Here is a 20,455-nt window from a genome sequence, read left to right as displayed (position 1 = left end):
TTACAATGTTAATTTCCTCATTAAATAAGCAGGTCCTATGGTTGAGAAAGGGAGGACATGGGGAGATGAATAAGAAAACAAATTATTAGACCCATTTCATAAGTGTGCTTTGATGGCCATTCTTAAAGATTTTTTACTTACTGCTTCAGTATCAATCAGACTTTGGGATTGATTACCAAGCAGAATGCATCATACCACAAAACCACAAACCTCCTGGTGTTCCAAAGACTACTGACTGAAGATGAGTATTAGTTCATAGCTCAAAATGTTTGATCCTAGCATTTTTGTTTGTGACAAGGCCCCTTCAGAAAACAGACCCTGTTAACATGTAAACTCCAGATATATTCAAATAAGCGACAGCTAAATGTTTATCCAGTGTTTTTATTTACCAGTCATCCTATGCCAACACACTTTCAATTCTAAAAGCATGACCGTAAGTTAAAGTTCATTATCTGTCAATTCTGCACATGTTGCCTTGGGGAATTGATAAAATGTTCCTGTTTTTAAGCAGGTTTTCTGTAATGACGTTATGCTATGTGGCTAGAGTAGCCAAGCAGTGATGAGAATAGGGCCAATAACTGAAATAATCCATGTGAGGACAATAAGGTGAGCAATAGTTGTTAAGCCCTTAATCAAGCCAGTTAACCTTAAACATCCAGAGTCACAGTGGACAATGACTCATCCACTGGCTGTGACAGCATCAAGAATGGGATATGCAAACAAAATAATGTTTCCAATTCAAAAATGCATATTATACATATTGTACATGAGCATTTTGCCATGGACAGGATGTTATTTTCAAACTCTGCATGCTCAGTAGTCATTCAGCCATGATTACTACCAGTTTAGACAGCTTGACTAACTTATAATACGAAATATTCTTCTGACAGGGCTAATTGAGTAACTGTCAGTGACTGGCCTGAAATTTGAAAAACTGCTTACGCACATGCACATTTTGACATTGCACTAATCTGTGATGTTTACCTCCATGCGTTCCTCAAAATAACTTACAGTATTTTATCAAAAATATACTCATACCTACAGATTCATGGAATCGTAACCAGATGCACATATTTCTCTAATTTAGAGTCTACTTAAAAGAACTGGTGACCGAACAAGCATAAGCAGTCTTGTGACCCTGCAGTGAGATGACTGTTCACTAAAACATTTCATTACCCATGCCATGTTATTACTTCATAATAGTGTTCATATCCTTATCCAGTCTCTGCTCGATTTCAAAAAGTCTATTTTCTTTCTCTAGGAAAAATAAATGAACAGGTTTATTGGTTTTCAGACTGGAATCCAAAAGTTTACCTCAGAAAAAAAACAATAAACATTTACAGAGGAGTTCTTAGCTTCAAGAGCAGACTAATTAAATACACTGTTGGTTTTCAAATGATACTCGTAGAAAGGCCATGTTTGTGTGGTTGTGTGTGTGGGAGTGTGTGTGTATGGGTGTGTGTGTGTGTAATGGAGTTGCATATTGTGCTACTGTAGGTCCTATATCCTTGCCTCCTACTTTTCCTCATTTGAAAAAGGGTCTGTCAAACCTCTCCCATCATTCCCCCAGTAGCTTTCCTCATTCAGTCAAGTATAAAGTAAGTGATGGGACAGGGAAAATGAAGTGATAGTCATTGCTTTTAGAGACTGTCAGCTTAGCTAATTCCTTAGACATAACATAACTAATGCCCATAGGTTACCTGATAAGAATATTTTGATAAGATTTTGGTGTGAATAACTTGAGTGCTGGTTCTTTTCCATATTGATTCTTTAGCACATTCTGTCCCTTTATTTGTTCTTTCTTTATATATACACCGATCAGCCATAACATTATGACCACCTGCCTAATATTTTGTAGGTCCCCTTTTGCAGCCAAAACAGCCCTGACCCATCGAGACATGGACTCCACTAGGCATCTGAAGGTGTGCTGTGGCATCTGGCACCAAGACGTTAGCAGCAGATCCTTTAAGTCCTGTAAGTTGCGAGGTGGGGCCTCCATGGATCGGACCTGTTTGTCCAGCACATCCCACAGATGCTCGATTGGATTGAGACCTGGGGAACTTGGAGGCCAAGTCAACACCTTGAACTCGTTGATGTGTTCCTCAAAAAATTCCTGAAAACTTTTTGTTTTGAGTCAGGGGGCATTATCCTGCTGAAAGAGGCCAATGCCATCAGGGAATACCGTTGCCATGAAAGGATACACTTGGTCTGCAACAATGCTCAGGTAGGTGGTACGTGTCAAAGTAACATCCACATGAATGGTAGTACCCAAGGTTTCTCAGCAGAACATTGCCCAAAGCAACACACTGCCTCCGCCGGCTTGCCTGCTTCCCATAGTGCATCCTGGTGCCATGTGTTCTCGAGGTAACCGACGAAAACGCACACAGCCATCCATGTGATGTAAAAGGAAATGTGATTCATCAGACCAAGCCACCTTCTTCCATTATTCCATGGTCCAGTTCTGATGCCATACAGCCAAACTATATGTATGAAATACAAATACTAACCACATTGATTTATAGTGTTTTTAGTCGCTTTGGTATCATTCACTCAATCATGTGGTAAGTACAAAAACACAACAGATTATCAAAAAAAATAATAATTCAAAGCACATCTGACCAATTGTATACAACTAATATGTAAACTACCATTGTGTTCAGTATGAACTTAAATCAGTGCAATTACATTCCCTATCAACATATCCCCAGTGGTACTGGTCCTTAATCACTCCTTAACCTTATTACAGTGGTTCTTGGTGTAATCGACAGAAAATGAAAAACACTGAGTGGGAGTGGGACCAACAACACTGGGATATGTTGATATTGAACATAACAGCACTGCGGATATGTTCATACTGAACGTAACCGCGTTTTTCAAAATAGTTACATATTTATGTGACTCCTGCGATGCTCAGTTGCATCTGACACTGACTGAGTACAACCAAGATTCTTGAAAGACCTGTTTCACAAACTTTATAAAATTCCATCCATAGTAGTAACCACAACTGGTAACAATATAGCCATATAAATCCTGTGACCACTGGCATTGACTTTCAAAATGGAAGGTAGACAGCAAGTCAGAGAAGTAGATCAGAAAGCCCCTGGACAGGGTCAAAATTACAATGAGCTGCTGTGAATCATCACAAGTACATCTTTGTTAATAAGGCAGGCTTTTCAGCCCATGGATAAGCTGTCATAAACATCACTAGTGAGCAATGTCACGTTGGATTGGACATGCCAAAGGATTCTTCCAGCAGTGCATGGACAATGAAAATATTAATTGCGAAGTAGACAAGATATCATGGCCAAACATCGAAAGCAAAATTGACACAAAACTGAAATTCCATATAGCTCACCCACCCTCGCTCTCTCTCCCCCTCCCACTCCCCCTGCTCCCTCGCTCTCCCCCTCCCTCACTCTCTCTCCCCCTCCCGAACTCTCTCTCTCTCTCTACTCTTTGTGTCCCCACTCTCTCACCCAGATGCACCCTCAAGTACAGAAATTTGGCACCGACAGATTTTACATGAATCGGTACTCAGTAGTACCAACGTAATTCAGTCCTTATCCTTAAAAGTACCCAGTTCGGGTGCCCAACCCTAATAGTTTTAGATGAAATATGTGACACAATTATTGACCATTTTGTCAATCATGGCCTTTCCATAAGAGAGGCTGGGCAGCAGCTCAAATGGAACATCAATACTAAGAATATTCAAGAATGTCAATAGGTAAGTGCAAAGCTATCCCACATTATATAGAGTACAATATATTTGTATTGAATGTCTTAGTGCTTTCTGCATATAATTTATTTTATTTTGGTGAACAGTGCATCAGTTTAGACCTGTGTGTTAAAGTAACTGTCAATTGTACTTGGACCCTATACAATAGGGTTAATATACCATACTAGGGTATATTGATAGTTGTAGTTAGTATTTATTGGGCCACTATGTAAAGATTGATTGAAATAACTTTGGCTGAGTTGTAGCTTTTGTAACTTTTCATGCAAGTACTTGATTTTGTGTCATGTATTTAATGTTTTGAATGTCTTTGTGCATTCTACTGTATTTGTGTTTTAATTTGGAACTGCGTTTTAACCTTTTTAGAAAATATGAATTTAAAAATGAAATAAAATGAAAAACACTTGGGTTTGCATCATATTTAGAAACAAGCATCTATTATGCTGGCTACTATAAAAAATACAGCACTTAGTTGCATTCCATTTAGGCACCATCTAACATTGATCACCTTTAAATGTAATTTGTGAACTGATACAGTACTGTCTTAGCCTCTTGGATGTGAGCTTGGAAGATCAGGAATGTTACATAGCTCCTAACTTGCTGATTTAGGAGTAACTCTTAAAAGAATTGGCCTACATTTTTGGCCTAAGAGTATTAAATAAAGCGTTTTAGCGCTAAAACCAGCTCCTAAATCTGTGAAAAGAAGACCAAATCACAAACAATCCTTAAAGGGCTGCTGCGCCTTGTAATCAGGTTGATGTTTTGGAAACATTTAATGATACTGAGCTTCTACAAAGGTATCACCTTAATCACTAGGGTATTATGATCATAGTAGAGCTAGTCATTGATGCAGTCACTTCACCAACAAAAAGAATAACCCAATAACACCGGAGAACAAAGTCAGGGCCAACCCTAGCCTGTTGGGGGCCCTAAGGCTAATTTGATTTGGGGGCCCCCTCATCCCTATTGGTCCAGGGCTCACTAGCGGACTGGGGCCCCCTAAAGGTCAGGGGCCCTAAGCAACTGCCTAAGCCTAGGGTTGTGATAAAGGTTGTGACATCTCTACTCTACTTGGCCACAGGGAAAATGCAGCTATGCAGCACAGACATACTACATATACATCAGTCATATGTCAGTAGACTATTACATCAAACAATAAATGTGCTCTCCTGATCTCATATCGTCCGACAAATCATTTGGTTTCCTCATTCGCAATTACAAAAAACACAAAGTCAACTTTATGGCCATAGCTGGGCCATAAAGTGTAGTTGGTATATACAGTGTAGTTGCTATATACAGTGTATATTGCACAAATTAAATGGACATTTCTTTACGGGCTGCCAGACATGTAAGAGGCTGACAATTAGCTGAACATACAGTGGATATAAAAGTCTACACACCACTGTTAAAAACAAATACAAAATAAAAACCTTACAATAGCCTGGTTGCATAAGTGTGCACACCCTCTTATAACTGGCGATGTGGCTGTGTTCAGAATTAACCAATCACATTAAAACACACATTTTATAGAAGTCATTACACACCTGCAATCATTTAAAGTGACTCTGATTAATCACAAAAAGTTCAGCTGTTCTAGTAGGATTTTCTTGGTTGCATCTCAGAGCAAAGGCCATGGTCCACAGAGAGCTTCCAAAGCATCAGAGGGATCTCATTGTTGAAAGATATCAGTCAGGAGAAGGGTACAAAAGCATTACCATGGAACACAGTGAAGAGTCATCAAGTGGGGAAAATATGGCACAACAGAGACAATACCAAGAACTGGACGTCGCTCCAAAATGTATGAACAAACAAGAAGAAAACTGGTCAGGGAGGCTTCCAAGAGGTCTACAGCAACATTAAAGGAACTGCAGGAATTTCTGGCAAGTACTGGCCATGTGACAACAACCTCCCATATTCTTCATATGAATGGGCTATGGGGTAGGGTGGCAAGACGGAAGCCTTTTCTTACAAAGAAAAACATCCAAGCCCGGCTGAAGTTTACAAAAACAAACATCAAGTCCCCTGAAAACACGTGGGAAAATGTGTTATGGTCTGATGAAACCAAGGTTGAACTTTCTGGCCATAATTCCAAAAGGTATGTTTGGCGCAAAAACAACACTGCACATCACCCAAAGAACCCCATACCCACTGTGAAGCATGGTGGTGGCAGATTCCTGCTTTGTGGCTGTTTTTCTTCAGCTGGAACCAGGGCCTTAGTCAGGGTGGAGGGAATTATGAACCGTTCCAAATACCAGGAAATTTGGGCACCAAAACTTCAAGCGTCCGTTAGAAAGCTGAAGATGAAGAGGAAGTTCACCTTTCAGCACGACAACTTCTGGCTTCTGGCTTTACCAGAACAAGATTAAAATTTTGGAATGGCCCACCCAGAGCCCAGACCTGAAACCAATTGAACATCTGTGGGGTAATCTGAAGAGGGCTGTGCACATAAAATGTTTGGAGCAGATTTGGAGCACTTTTGTAAAGAAGAGTGGGCAAATATTGCCACGTTAAGATGTGCCACGCTAATACACTCCTTCCCAAAAAGTCTGAGTGCTGTAATAAAATCAAAAGGTGCTTCAACAAAGTATAACAAAGTATTAGTTTAAGGGTGTGCACATCAGGTTATTGTGAGTTTTCGATTTTTTATTTATCCCCCTCAAAGATTTCAGTTTGTTTTTCAAATGAATTGTTCACATTATAGGTCACATTAAAGGTGGAAAAAGTTCTGACATGATTTATCTTTGTCTCATTCCTTTACATCACAAGAACATGGCATTTTAACAGGAGTGTGTAGGCTTTTTATATCCACTGTATCTTGACAAGTCAGTATATCATTCCTGGTTTCATGTTTAATCAGTGACACTTAGCCTATATTTTCATTAGAATATCTTTATTAAAATATGGCAACATGACACATTGTTCTACAGTATTGCTACGATGAATTCACTGACAGAGACCCCTCCCCTATCAGCCAATCACTGTTGGCATAGTAATACCTGTAAGCTTGTTCGTGGAACACATCATCATCCATAGCAACAGGGTTAACCCCGCCCTTTCTCCCCATTCCTTAGTAAAAGTTGGTCTTAGCAGCTTTGTGAATAGGTTTTAAGAGGAAACTCTCAGCTAGGAACATTTAGTGCTGTTTACGAGTCCTCCTAGTGGTAAGATAAAATGTTTTTGTGAATATGGCGCCAGGAATGTTTTGTACACAAAACTATAATTCAAAATAGTATCTAAGAGCGACTTTCCACTGCATGAGCCCTTCTGATGATCTGTTTAGAAATTTCAGAATAGAATTATAAATAAATCACATACTTGTGAAAATTATACCAATTATTAAAAAATGTTTAACTATGTAGGTATATCTCAAAATCCAAACAGTTTAAAATCTATAGGTTTACCAAACGGTTAAGTCGTTCATTAAACCGATAAATATAGAAAGGCCATTATTATGGCCTCTCTGTGCCAAGGCGCCTCAACAATGAAAGTGAGAGGTAAATTAGTGATGGACACATTTATGGAGCTGCTTCTTGACCTTCCTGATTATGATGAATGGTATCTGCCGTGACACAGCCAAGAACTATCAGGTAGGTGCCAAATTAAATCCAACAGGAGCCTTTAACATCCAACAGTAGCCTGGTTCTGTCCATCATAACAGTGAATATCCAGGTAGGGTTCATTTTGACCAGATAGTGTGCTGTTTGATATAGTATAGATGTGTCTAGCTTAAAAATGTAGACCTTAAAAAATTATAATGTAAAACCCAGGCCCATCCCTTAGAATATTACCAAACCAACTGGTGAGCTTTAAACATAAACCCTAGATAGTGACTATTAAGAGGTGTCAATTATTGTAAAGAGATCAACTGCTTAGCCCCTTGTTATGAATTCATATTTTATTTTCTGCTCTGAGTTACTTAATTGAAATTAATTCATCATGTTCCATTAATAACACAAGATAATTTACCAACATATAAACTAATGGCTCGAGTTAAGTGAAGCAAATAATCTGACATGGTTGTCTCAATTAACCTTAATGCATGAATTTAACTCCTAGGTATTCATGCACATTGAGGTGATTCCCATTCCCAGGTTTGTTTATTCTACATAGTTTATGTATTTTTCTTGATTAAATACAACAGTGAAGTCAAGCTGCATCCATGTTTAGATGTGTAACACGCCAGTCCTAGTTGCGGGGGATTTGTGTGGATATGACAACATACTGTGAGGATACACAGACATGAAAGATGAATAACCCAAGTGTATTGCAGTGAGCTTTAGACTGATAGGAACAGCTTTGCGCTGTCAGAGGACGTGGCCTATTCCTTCTGTAATATGACCGTGTATGACTGGGTTGTAGGGAGAGACACATTTGTTCAAAAAGTAAATATGTTATTATTATTATTACTAGAATGAATGCCTCACTTGAGATCACAATATAAAGGGACATATTTGTATGTGTACATCAGAATAATCAAATTTTGTTTTCTTAAATAGTACGATTTAATGACAAATTGAAAAAATATTGAATAGCAGCACATAAAAAAACAATTACCAAGCAATGATTCAATGCCTTTGCATGGCATTTCCCCACTGCCTAATATAAAACTGACACATTTACCCTTTAAAACAAAGTCAAAACCATCTGTAATGAGTAAATAACATCATAAATTGTTTGTCTAAAATACAATTACCTAATGTATTTTTAGCCAATGAGCCAAAAACATGTCATTTGGCTGTTACAGGGATATAAATCAAATTGTGTACTTCCTGTTTTGTACTTTTTTGGGATAGTTACATTTTAAAAGAATTGCACACATTTATGCTCGTTGACAGAACAGAAATATCACCACTGTGCTAACATGAGCGGAAATTTACTTACGATACCATATAAAACTAATACATACTTCCCGAACAACTTCTACATTTTCTCAAAACTAAAAACACACTTCTTGAAACTCACACCTTATTGAATGTACCTCAGAATTCTTAAAATTAAACATAATACTCAAAACCATATGATCTGGAATACACATGAAACTGTGCCTTCAAAAGTCACAAAATAGCCAAAAATAAAATGACAACTTGATACCCCGTCCGTATTGGTGAGAGCAACTGAAAACGTATATAAATGAAAAAGGTATTTATGAATCAATAACCAACTGTTTCAATGACTTACTGTCAATAACAATAACTGAATTTGCACTTTGCATATAATAGACTGCATTATTTCTAAAGAGTACATTGAAGTGTACCGAAAATACAAAAATATCAGGATTGATCATTTTGAGGTGGGCAGATGGTCTTTATAGCTTGGAAAATCCTTTTGTCTTGGATTGTTGTTTGTGACTGGATTTCACTAAACATAAACCGTTACTTTTTCGACAACAACCATGTCCGCAGTGTCTAGTTCTTGGGCCTCAGATACAATGCAAGAAAGTGTATTTTATAGAAAATGAATATAAGTCTCAGGTTAATGTAATTTTATTGTACTGTTCTGTGTGCTAATGCATGCAGATTCAGAGAACAGAAAACAGGGAAGTCAGCACAATTGTCAGATAGGTTTACAGCGAGTTACCTATTTTCATTTCTGAAGTAGGAACAATTGATGCAACAGAGGCAAGGCTTTGGTTCTGGCTGTATTCTTTGCCCAGTTTTCCACATTGTCATACAGTACCATGTACAAGAATCTGGTCGAACTACAGTCATTTATGGTCATATCACGCATACATTTCATTAAGGATAATTGTTACTTATCCTCTTCCTTGTCTCACTCTCATTCTTACTTTTCTTCCACCTCACTTTCGCTGATGTTGTCATCCAAGCTTCTAAAACAAAGATGAGCTCATATGTGGTATTTTTCATGCCAAAATCCTTATTGCTTGTAGACTAATTATGCTTGTTAGTGTCTAAACCTGGACAACTGTTTGTTGACATTGTTAGAATTGTGATGATTTGAGTTTGGTTATTGAACGTTTTCTGTATGGCAACAATTGTGCTTTACAAAGAGAGTTGTGCGTAGACTTAAAAAGTGTGAATGTAAAATAGATGTGTGAAAACAGGTGAATGATGCTTATGCATTGGGACAAATGTTCTTCCATCTGGAATTAAGCATAATGGGTTTTGTGTATTGTGAAAAGCACCAGTGTGTTATTGATTATAAAAAATGTAAGAAACAAACACAGCTCTAGACATCCATGTAGTGGTAAAGCAAATTGGCCTAAACTGGGTTGAGCAGAGACCAGTTCTTAATATACTCAACAAGCAGGCTATTAATCAGGCTGCTTAGTGACTGTGAATCTAGAAAATACCTGCCAGCACCAGACAGAAATCCAGTGGCAGAGATACGCTAGCTAATCTTTAAGTCAATGCCTCGTTTGTTTCTACCTTTTGTCACTTGCATGCTAAGCAATTCGTAAAAAATAAATAAAAAAATAAGCCAGAGATTGGAGACCAACCACGGTGAGACCGAACCAATTATACTCAACTCCACAATAAACCTAATCCACAGATTTCAGCCGAGGGTTTGTGGACTATAATTTCCAACTTCACTGATGTTCCAAAAGTTAATGCTTCTTCTATTTACAAAAAAATATATTTCTAACTATGTTTGTCCTCACTATGTGGCTTTCTCTTTTGACTGAATTCCAAACAATTAACATTAAAGATGTACTGTGGGATTTTAGATATACCATGTTAAGATCATACAAATTGCACACAAAGAATGTAGTAGAACATGATTTGATTGAACAATCAGTATTTGGAAAGAGAGATTAAATTGGCACAAGCAAGCAATCAGTGGTTGAATTTTATTAGAAAGGCATGAAGACACATTGGGCAAACATATAGATGGTGTGTTTTAAGAATTGACCTTTGTCAAAAAGATGTATTGCAATATACATTCTCCTTGGATGAAGTTCACTGTAGAGTTGGTTTAATTGGCTAGGTGCAACCAAGTTCTTGGCATTCAATTTGAGATATTCTCGCCCACCATCCGGCTCTCTCTCTGTCAAGACATCTAGTTTCACAGCCTCCGAGAGAGACTTGAATGGCAAGAGTGGTGAAAACAGCCACTGGTTTTAATTGGCTGATTTCTTACCATCTATCATAACTCTTATAAGATGCGCATGTCATTTAAACAAGGAAATGGATTTCTGGATGTAAATTCTGAAACGAAGAATCTTACAAATAGTTCTTAGTTATTTCCTTTTTATATGTCCCATTGAGATTCCCTAAAACAATTTGGTCAATTTTTTTTTTAAATCTAATAAATACACAGCTGTGGCAGGCTCTGTCTCCCGCCTCAATATTAACCACACGCCTTTCAAGTCACACATTGATGAACAATGTTGCAAGGCTCTATATGCTAGCAATTCAAGCCTGAGGAAGAAGGTATTTTCTACATTTTAGAATGAAGAAAAATAGGATAATTTCTACCGCAGTCTTTTGAGTCCAAGACCTATATAGTTAATCTCCTCAAGGCCCTTTTTGATAAGAGGCATTTTAAATAAGTGCTGTCTGTTTTGTTTTTTTGCTATTAGACTTGGTGGGGACTCACTTGATTACTCATCCCTCTGTCTGGGGTAACTGAGGACTAACAATTTACTTTCTGTACAACAGTGACTCATAAACAAAGATGACACTTGGAAGTAAACTGATTGACTGACTGTGTTGACAGATTGACTAACTGGCTGACTATTTTGATTGACTGACTGAATAAAACATCTACAGTCAAATATATTTGGGCTACTGTTCATTACACAAACCCTTAAAGCATTTGTCCTGAATAAAATTTACTCAACGTCTGGGGAAATTCATATGAATGGATGGCCGACCGAATCAGCCTGTATCGGCATTCCCCAGAGCCTACAGAAATAGATGGGATATAGCCTTCCTTTTACCCCTGTTCAGATGTGCTTGGCCACAACCTCACCTTGACATCTACCTTCTCTATACCCTCTCCATGTTTCTTTTCAGAGGCAGGAGCCATACAGAATAACTTTAGGATCTTGTCTTATAACATTGGAATTGGCTTTTATTTGGAACAATTTAGCAAATACAAAACACATAGATATGTGACAGCCTGAAATTATCTTGGTCTACAAATGTAGGCACACCTAGCATATCTATGTCCACATTACCTATTGACTTTTTTAGCACAACAACACATTTTTTCTCAAACACCGACACATCAAAAACACCAATGTGAAATTAAAAATATTAAGAATTTAACGTAAAATAGACCAACTGATAAAACACCTCTGAGAAGCAGCGGCTGTAGATCTACAGTGTCTCCAAGTTTGCATTGTAAAGAGAAATAAGAATTCCAGGTTTGAACCACCAAAAAGAAAGAAAATGATTTGAGACCCTGTAGCTCCCCTGTCAATGGTTGGCCACCCTTTGTAGAGAATATTGCTACATTATAATCAAAGCTTGTTTGTCTTTATAACAGAATTCCTTCGAAGTTGGGGATAAAATGGATAAGGCAAGTTTCTTCAAAGCCAGGTGGCAAATAGGTGCATACAGATTTCCCCTACACAAACATTATTAAGAGGAAATCTATATGCACAGCATGGATTCTCTCTGTCAATTCACCTATACAAATATTTTAACACTGGTGGAAACATAACAGGCAACTACACTGACACTTAGATTAGGCTGCCAAAAACGTTAAGTGCAGGATATCTAGCATTGCTGTAAACTACGTTTTTGCATTGGTTATTTAGATGGTAATATTTAATAAACTAGGGGTTTAAATAATTTCTCTCTCCTTAAGGACAGGCCAATCGCACACCAACAAAATAAACAGGATTTCAGTTGTGTGCTCAATTGCTGTCTCTTTTTGGGAACAGTTGGAGTAGTTCAGTGGAGAGAGACTTCAGATACTCTTGTTCAGTTGGTTATGGTTATTAACTGTAAGTCGCTCTGGATAAGAGCATTGGCTAAATGCACTGTATATGGTTACGGTAGGGAGACCGGGCACAATGACTTGGAAGAGCGCATCCTAATCTCCAAGTGTACTGGCCTGCATACACCTAAAACAGTTCTCTGTATTTTGGTTTCAAGGTAAAAAAAACAACTGTCTCTGTATGGGGCAACAAAACGGTTCCCCCACAGCAACAGCTTAGAAAGTGTTATAGAACTCCTTTATTTGTAGGGTACTTGTTTACTGGATGACCTAACACTCAAAGGAAAGTGCTATGCTATGTAATGCATCTTCACAAAGAGTTTAACTTTAAAGAGACCATAAAATCCAAGAATTCCTGGTAAAATATCCCAGCCCCAATTGCTTGCCTTTAAAACATCATTACTGTGATCCCACAGGATTGGAAAACTGCCGACATTATTCCACTCTTCGTAGAGGATGACAAGCTTGAGGCCAATCTCAATTCTCAATGCCATGCCTTTCTAAAGTATCTGAATGCCTGGTCAATAAAAAGCTACCCCGCCATCTTGGGTCTTACAGGGTTCTCTCTGAGTTTCAGTGCCATGGGTGCATCGCAGCATCTCTAAAGATCCTAAACAACAGTTTCTACTTGCAATTAAACAGTCAAATTCAAAGGCCTGCTTTCCACACCTCTGGCAGTATCTATGGCCATTCCTCAAGGTTTGATCCTTGGGCCGACCCCAAGTGCATATTATTGACATTGCAATTGCCGCCAGTAATTCCCTCCCTTAACCAAATGTTGGTTAAAGGAAATAAAAACCATTCATAGAAGAAAGAGAAAGAACCTTTAGATCCCTCAAACTCCAAAAAACATGTCTTCCTCTAATCAGAGGCTCATTTAGACTTGACACCTGGTGGAGGCAGTACATTAGCAGGTAGAACAGACAACCATCAGGCCCCAGACATCATAGGGTAACAGTTAAATATCTCTGCTTTAGATTACAAAAAAGTTGTTAGTAGCATTTATAGAGGACTCTAGGCAGAACCCTCCATAGTATAATTTCCAGAGGGTCCTATAAATAATCCAGAATTAAGGGTTCTAGGTAGAACCCTTTACAATGGGTTCTATTTCACACCAACAAGGGCTCCCCTATGGCGATAAGGAATATCATGTGATCACAAGATAAGTAGGACCTATTATTTATTTGAAGACTATACTTCATTGTACTATATTAGTGTGGGACGGTAGGTAAGTGAAAGGCTAAATGACACCTGGTCACAGGATATTATGGTCTAATTTCCCTTAAGACTGATTTTCTTGACAAAAACATTGTCACTTTGCCCACATATCTTTGATAAATAATATAAAGGGGTACAGTCAGAGCACAAAGACACCAATGGCATGTCATCGGATTTCATTCCATAGGAACCTGGACCTGACACATATCCATCAGATTTGTAAGTCTGACCACTGACCTAGGCGGCTCAATAATTACTTCAGAAGAATTTGTAACAATTACAGCATATTGATGATAAGGCCATGATATAGTCCTAACAGGTGTAGCAACTATAGTTTCATTGAGCTCAGAACTGCTTACATGAAATACAAATTAAAAGTGTTGATTACATCTAGCTAGGTCTAAACCTCCATCTACAAGCCAGTGCATGGTAGTTATTTCTACACTCATTTATACATTCCTCACGTTACTGAGTTTACTTGCCCCGTCTCTTTATTTTATAAAATATTACACAGGCATAGATCATAGATGTTTCAAAGGGCCATTCAAGTAAGGCTAACACTCATTCAAACCTGCCAGAGCTATGTTCATGTAGTGTCTTTATTTACAATATTTATCTTGTGACCAATCACTTCTAGTTCTGAAAAGTAAAGACATGGCGGTAATCTGGGTAGTAGTTGAATGATTTACTTTATAGTACCTCAAAAGAAAGTGCAAATAATGAATACAAAAATGTATTAAAACCAGAATGCAAAGAACTTTGGTTGCTATGGGGCTGCTGATATTATGACCTGCTTGTATCGCATCTGTTCCACATGATTATCTGCAGACTAGCAACCTTACAAAAAAATATAGCCGTTTTGAAACTGCTGTAAAAGTGCAATAACTGCAGTTCATCGTGGTATTTTGGTCCAGTCGTGTGCTGAAAACGTCAATGTACTTTAGGTGAATTTCAGTCATACTGCAAAATCACTTAAGTAAAAAAATAAATGTTTTGGACGCAGTATTTGCAGCATACTGCAGTATGCACTCCGACTGCAATCTTTTTTCTGTTAAAGGGCTACAACCATGTATAAAACACTAATATGGTGGAAAACATTTACTTTACCATGGCAGAAGAATCGAACAATTAACAAGACTGGCTGAAATGTCGATATCCGCACTGTTTAGCCTGCGAACTTAACCTTATCTACATCAATGTGGACCGAAAAAGGACTGGCACAGCAATCGCTGGGGGAACTGCGGATGCCTTATACATTTGGACCCGTCGGAGGCAATATAAGGCGCATTCTGCACCCTGAATTCATTGCATATATGTTTTCCATCATAAATTAATCTAAACTGACTGTACCCCATCGTAGGCTACATTACGCAGTCATGAGAAGATATGATGATTGTTAGGCAAAGACGTGAATAAGGCTTCATGCAAGTGATAGTCCACAAATTCCGTTTAAATATAAGTGAACGTTTTTAGATGTAGGCTACATAATTAGGCTTTATGTTTGTCTCCTACAGTGAATGACCACCGTTATCTTAAGTTAAAATTACATTCTATTATATTATACAATGTACATTTAGTGGTTGACCTGGAAGGTCTAGCTGTAGCTTACCTGATTTTCTGGTAACAGGTGGTGAAGATATTGGATCCAGTCCGCCCCTTACATCAATCCTTCCTGAAATGTGTTTATTTATTCAGTGAAAGCTACAGATTCCAAACAAAATCTCTGCGAAATCATACATATCTTTGTGGCACCGTCGCCCACGATATCCACTACACGGAGGCTATGTGCAAAAAACATTACATTTCCCAGACTTACACGATAAGCGTGTCTTTTTTTCATATTTCTCAAGCAGAAACTAGACCGGGCATCCTTTCCGTCGACAGTCGTATCCAGCAGGCATGGGATACAGTGTCATATTTTCCCTTACGATGGCACTGGTGCCAAAATGACTGGCTGAAAATCACATGCGATTTGTTTCAACTCACGTCAATCGCCTCAGTTGTTCTTTTACTCATGGACCACTCACATCTCTTCCGATGATAAAATAGGGTGTGAATTTACTTTCATATTTGAGCATCTAATATGTACATAGCCTTAGATAAGTCCAAGCAAAAGGTATCCCATGCACGGAGCGCTTTTAAAGGAAATTATCCGCGAGCACTGCGGTATGGTTTTAGAGAATGGGACCCGGACCTGATCAACCTGCAGTAGAAGCAAATTACCGCAAAATCAGATTCATTGCATCCAATTCCAAAACAAAACATCTTAAAAACGGTATTTTTTAACCCATCTAGTGTGCAACACTTTAGCTTAATTGGAATACGTTTATCAAGATAAAAATCTATTTCTAACCCGTTATCATTCCTTGACACATGGTCGGTCTCTCACGGCTGTGCTACTCAGAGAAGCCTTTTCAGGATTCAGTGTGGGCAGATCAGAAAACTCCGAGCAGATCAGGAAACTCACTTGCAGCTCCTCAAAAATCCACAGACAGCTGTGTTCAGTGCCTTGAGATCCTCTACACTGGAGCTCTTATTAATTGGGGACCAGCTGTGTAGATTTTTCAGTTGCAGGTGTGCAATCAGAGCTCTATAGCCATCTAGAGAGTATATAGGCATTTACATTACATCTAAGACATCTAGCAGATGCTCTTTTCTAGAGCGACATTTTACATTAACGTTTAAGTCACTTAGCTGATGCTAAGATGAAGATGAATATTGTAAATAACATACTTTTTGTACTGGTCCCCTGTGGGGAATGAAACTAAAACCCTGGAATTGTAAGCACCATACTCTGCCAACTGAGCTACCAGATTCCCCAAGGCCTATATGTACTGTATGTAGCTTAATTATTGTAGTGTCTGGTTTTTTTCTGCACTCCACACTGTGTATGTCTGACTTAAGTTCTTGGTTCACATGTTTAACAACTGTCACTACTGTAGTAACAAAACGCTCTTTTGAAATTGGCTCCTTGTTTGGGGACCTCCTTGTACAACGTGATCTGTGAAGGGTGCAAAATCTACTCCCGCATACTCACTGACACAGCTCAGTCTTTCCCTTCACCCCCCATTGTCAGTCAGAAGCTAGGGTGAAGTGCGTGAAATATGTGACGTCATTTGCACAGGGTGAACTAGCTTAGAATTCTTGGCTTATCAGCATGAAAAATCAATTTGCTCTGGCTCAGAGCCATGAAGCCTTTCAAATGGTGTCCAGAATATCGTATGTGGATCTCATTCTGATGTTCCTGGGTGAATTTAGAGCTAAAGAAATTGAAAACTAAGAACTTCTTATATGTACACTGTTAAGCAGAGGCATGTTTTCGATCAGTCACCGTCATGAGTTGTATGAAATAGTGTCAGTTTTGTACTGTACAGAATGTGCCTGTAATAATTTTACAGTTATAAGAAACATCATAAAGTGACATCTTATAGCGAGTATGTCTGGTTGATTGTAACTATGTGTATTTGGGCTTGTGTCCTCAAACTCCTTTTATTTTTTTCGTGGCATTGGTGTATTCTAGTATTTAGAATATGCGACCAGTAAACAAAGGGTTGTTTAATGAAATCCATGACAATGTGTACTTAATCATACCTACCTATTAACATAAGAATAACCATTTTAGGTATATACATTTTAGCATGTATCAACATTTTTGTATTTAATTTAAGAGGTTTTAAAAAAAAAATGTGACTTTAATAATTACATTCACCTTTGTAAGTGCATTCAATTTCCAACAGTTTTATACACACTTGATTAAAGTGGAACCAAATTGAGGATCATGGACCTGAAAGTTAAAATGGCCCTTATGAAACAGTAATGGGAATTTAAATGCTATTAACACTAGTACCACATACGGCTTCTTAGCCGTGATGTCATTTCATAGCCATTACCTCTTAATTTTACAAATAATTATTCTCAGATGATTTGGATCATATTTATAAAAAGTGTAATCAATTATAACCTTACTGCCTTGAACATGAGCTGATTAGATTGAAGTGGAAGCAAACCAATCTGCCTTAGTAACAAATCCTTCAATACAGCACTGTAATAACAACTTGTGAGTAACCCTTGTATACTGGCTACCTGTGTTGATTTAGATGTGGTAAGCTGAAGTATTGACTTGTGTATTTTGGGTTAGGGTTAGGGTTAAGTGGAATATAGCTAATCCAAAATGTACACATCCTTTATGATACATTGGTGGTTTTCACCATGAACAATTTATGTCAATTAACTGTGGGTGTTTTTTGTTTGTCTATTTAGAAAAAACAATGCCCAATGCTAAAATAAACAAATAAGCAGCACATCCTTTAATCTGTAATACAGTCAGTTGATCAAGACAGTTTAATAATAATAATAATAATAGTCATTTATTAAACTTTGTTGTTCTTTTAGCACTTGAGGTTTTACAATCTTAAGTGCTAAAATAACAACAAAAACAAACAAGCGAGTGATATTTTGTGACATGTCAGTCCACTGAGGCCAAGTCTTTATCCATAAGGTCTAGGAACATAAGGTATCGGTGGCAACATCCTTAAAAATGCAGACACCCAGCTAATTAGCCAACAGCCTGTCCTACACTTTATAAAGGATACTTCTTAACTCTCCCCAATTAGTTGTTTGAAGATAAGACAGCCAGTTCACAGTTAACTTTAAAATACTGTCACAGTTATGAGTAATTGCATTTTACACACAAAACATAATCTGATTGGTTGATTGGATGGTCATGTGATTTTAGGTTATGTGATTTTACTGAATATAAACCCCCTGGTTTTTGTGCTTGAGTTGACGTCCCACAATCCCTCAGTCAACTGTATTTTATAAAGCCCTTTAAAGATACCAAGTCTGAAACAACACACATTGATGCACAGTGGCTAGCAAAAACTCCCCAGGAGGGTTGGAAACCTTGAGAAGAGCCAGACTCTTAGGGTTGGCCAGTCCTCTTCCGGCTGTGCCGGCTGAATATTGTAAGAGTCGATGATCTTTCTGGGCCTGTTCAGAAGATCACTGGGTGGATAAATGCAGGTAGGCTGTGTCTGGAGTCCGTAGGAAGAAACCACATTAGCTGCACAATCAGGTGGACAATAAGAGGGACGACCACAGGACCACATCTAACAGTCATCCAAGGGCTCCGTTCTAACAGGACACCAGAATCTTCAGAGTTAGCGTTCCTTGGATCCAAAAGGATGCCTCAGCATATAATTCAGACTGACCCTTGTCCCCCGTCACATAAACTAATGCAGCGTAAACAACTGGAACTAAGACAGGACAGACTGAGCCTAGTCCCCTCAGCACAGTAATCAAGTAGTGTGAAACTAAGGGCTGAGACAGGAATGAAAGCAGTCTGGACCCGCGGTGAATCCTTACGGCAGCTATGAATGCTTGGTGAGAGCACATGGAGTCATTTCAACACAGAGAGACAAAGATGTCGGATGCCTTTCTCCTGCACTGGGTTATTTCCTGCGCCGTTTCTGTCGGCTTGTGTGCGCTTATTGTGTTGGATCTTATATTGTTTCTAAGGGCGATGTATTTATTACCAGGCATATGGACATATGGACCTCTGGAATAGTGGGGATGTGTTATCTTACTCTGGGATACAGAACGGGATGCCTCAAATGAATTATAGAAACAAGTTCTTGTGGTTTCGGTCCCTGCTTCGTCATGCCTACTCATCACCCAGACTAAACTGGACACAAGGGGGCGTAGAGTGATAAGGGTCTTTCTCTACAGCAGGTTGGGCTCTGTAGGCTCAGCAGACAGAGGTCAATGTGGTTATACTTTATTAGATTAATGTCATGGAAATGCATGATTCGTCTGCATACAGGCTGATGTCAGAGGAAACTCCCCCTCAAGACAACCCCTTCAATGAGTAATGGTGTTTCCACTTCGACCTTTTTCTGGATGTTTGTGTCACTGGATTGAATACGTACCTTTCATCAGCCTAAATAGATGTGCGTTTTGTTGTAGAACATAGGGAACAATGCAATTTAATACAACGTATGTAACATGTAAATTTATACAGCAATATCCGTCATTACATTGCATTACTCACAGGTGACATTGCACATGTTGTCCATTTTGATGCATTCTGAGCAATGGGACGCCAAACACTCATTACCAATATGGAGTACATTTCGACAATTGACAGTTGAATGGATATTAATTCCTTAGATTTGAGCTGCCCGACATTAAGCCTTAACAGCACCACTGGACCTCAAGCCGTTCCACTTCTATTCACGGTTTTCATAAAGCGTCCCCATTAAACTGTCACAATTGTTTTTTTAGGGAGACTGGTTTCTTCAATCTAGCTTCTGTTTCCCTTTGAAACATGAAATTAGAAATCCACTCAGGCTTTTATTTTAAGTCTGATACGTTAGTTTACCCCTTCTCCAAACCGTACGGTGCGTTCCAGTCCACACACAAACACCTGTCTACCAAGAGGGTGGGTCTTGACCCCGCCCATTTCTAAAGTACGCGTAGAAAAGCAGATTTTAATTGGTTTAAAGACACCCAAGACCCCTGACATCTAAATACGTTTTGAGAGACTCCTCCCATGCACCTGATAGAGTATTTACAGCTCTTTACTGCTGCCTGCTGTAC

At 38.5% G+C, this 20,455-nt stretch overlaps 1 protein-coding gene across 6 annotated transcripts in view; it reads right to left on the bottom strand.

Annotated features, from left to right (window-relative positions):
- sntg1 (syntrophin, gamma 1) overlaps positions 1–16,313 on the bottom strand; it is a 49,663-nt gene extending 33,350 nt beyond the window's left edge. For 4 of the 6 annotated variants that reach the window (XM_034288531.1, XM_034288535.1, XM_034288539.1 and 1 more), the window contains exon 1: positions 15,468–15,838. The gene's annotated coding sequence lies outside the window, so the exon portion shown is untranslated. The other 2 variants (XM_034288528.1, XM_034288530.1) reach the window with 2 other exon arrangements.
- Between the last annotated feature and the right edge of the window lie 4,142 nt (positions 16,314–20,455).

The sequence above is a fragment of the Esox lucius genome, chromosome 3 (genome assembly GCF_011004845.1).
Source record: "Esox lucius isolate fEsoLuc1 chromosome 3, fEsoLuc1.pri, whole genome shotgun sequence".
In the NCBI taxonomy this organism is placed as follows: Eukaryota; Metazoa; Chordata; class Actinopteri; order Esociformes; family Esocidae; genus Esox; species Esox lucius.
This window is presented reverse-complemented; position numbering and strand designations above follow the sequence as displayed.